Genomic DNA, 2,349 nt, shown 5'->3' with positions numbered 1-2,349 from the left:
GAGGGAGGAGTCGGGAAGTATTTAGGACTCCTGGATCATTTTGGTAGACGGAAACGCGACCTGTTTACCTCTATTGTTGACAAGATCAAGCAAAAAGCGAGCTCTTGGACAACACGTTTTCTGTCTACAGCTGGGAAGAGGGTTCTGATACAAAGCTTTCTATCAGCGTCACCATCGCACGCAATGACCTGCTTCCTACTCCCGGTCTCACTCTACAAACGTATGCAATCTGCGCTTACGCGTTTCTGGTGGGATGACTCTATGGGCAAGAAGAAAATGGCATGGATAGCATGGACAGAATTAACAAAACCTAAGGCGTTTGGGGGCTTAGGCTTCCGGGATTTTCAAAAGTACAATGAGGCAGCCCTTGCTAAGCTAAGCTGGAGGATGTTTGAGAACCCGAATTCCCTGCTATGCCGCACACTGAAAGGAAAGTACTACCCAGAGGGAGACATCCTTAGCTGTGACTATAGCTCCGCGATATCACATGGGTGGAGAAGTGTTTTGGCAGGCCGAGATCTCTTAGTCCAAAACTTGGGATGGATAGTGGGCAATGGAAAGGATATTAACATATGGTCTCAACCCTGGCTGGATCACACATGTACTGTCTGAGACCTTGCCTGCCACCAACGGGACTGGTTACAAGCCCTTTAGTTCCATGGATACTCTGGATACTATGGAAAGAACACAATAGGTTCGTTTTTAATGGAAGCTCGGCATCGCCGGCGGAAGCCCTATCTACAGCAATCAAAGCGGCCAAAGAATGGGACCAATTGCAAAAGATCGAGAAGGACTCTTCTCCACGAACCCCCCAAGCGCATGAGGATTTCCAGACAACTGATGTAGTGATCCGCTCAGATGCGGCATGGCGGCAAGAAGATAGAAAAGCGGGACTGGCATGGACAATGCAGACGACATCGGTCATCCTCCGAATGAAGCAATCTAGTGGACATGTAGCTTCCCCACTAATGGCAGAAAGCCTTGCCTTACGTGAAGCGGTACTCTTCTGCATGAACAAAGGTTTCGCATCCATCCGGTTTAAATCGGACTCCGCCCAACTGATCAATGCCATCAAGAAAAAAGAGGCAATATCTGAACTGCATGGAGTCCTCTCTGACATAAGGAAGCTGAGCTCCTCAGTTTCTCCATCATGCTCCTTCAATTGGATCCCGAGAACTCAAAATGTTGTTTGTGACTCTTTAGCTAAAGAAGCATTATGTTTGGTTGAGACATTTATGCCAACCACCTAAATTTTATGGTTGGAATTTAAAGAGAATGTGTTCCAAAAAAAACCACTATAAAATCGTTATTTTCTGGAGAAACGGTGCCAACAAAGGTTCCAAATCTCTTTGACATTCATTATATGTTACTGAAGGATGCAACTATGCATTATAACAGTATTTTCATATTTTTGAATTTTTCTCAAAATCTATGTGTTAACCCCTACGAAAATATAGATTTTTTCGGTAAATGCTCTATATACTTTAGTTTTGTTTTAAAATTTCGAAAGACATTCTACATTTGTATTAATATGTATTAAATTCTCTTTCATGGTACATGCGCATCATTTTATTTTTTTGTCAATTAATTATTAAAACTTCATAATACTCCTTAAATTGGTGGACTAACCGATGTAAATCGCTATTTTCTAGAGAAAACAGGACAACAAACGTTTCAAACCTCTTTGACATTCATTATACGTTAGTGAAGGATGCAACTATGCATTAAAACAGTATTTTTGAATTTTTGAATTTTTCTCAAAATCTATGTGTTAACCAACCCCCTAAGAAAATATTAAATATTTTTGTAAATGTTCTATATACTGAAGCCAATAATCTTTAATATTGTTTTAAAATTTCTAAAACAAATTCTACATTTGTATTAATGTATATTAAACTCCTTAAATAGGTGGACTAACCACTCTAAAATCGCTATTTTCTAAAGAAAAGAAGACAACAAAAGTTCCAAACCTCTTTGACATTTATCATATGTTAGTGAAGGAGGCAACAATGCATTAAAACAGTATTTTCATATTTTTGAATTTTTCTCAAAATCTATGTGTTAACCCCTACGAAAATATAGATTTTTTCTGTAAATGCTCTATATACTTTAGTGTTGTTTTAAAATTTCTAAACACATTCTACATTTGAATTAATGTATATTAAACTATCTTTCACGGTACGTAGATATCGTATTAATTTTATGTCAATTAATTTAGTAAAAATTCATAATACTCCTTAAATTGGTGGACTAACTAACCACTATAAAATCGCTATTTTCTAGAGAAACGGTGCCAACAAAAGTTCCAAACCTCTTTGACATTCATTATATGTTATTGAAAGATGCAAA

This window comes from Brassica oleracea, chromosome C5 (assembly GCF_000695525.1).
Source record: "Brassica oleracea var. oleracea cultivar TO1000 chromosome C5, BOL, whole genome shotgun sequence".
Taxonomy (NCBI): domain Eukaryota; kingdom Viridiplantae; phylum Streptophyta; class Magnoliopsida; order Brassicales; family Brassicaceae; genus Brassica; species Brassica oleracea.
This window is presented reverse-complemented; position numbering follows the sequence as displayed.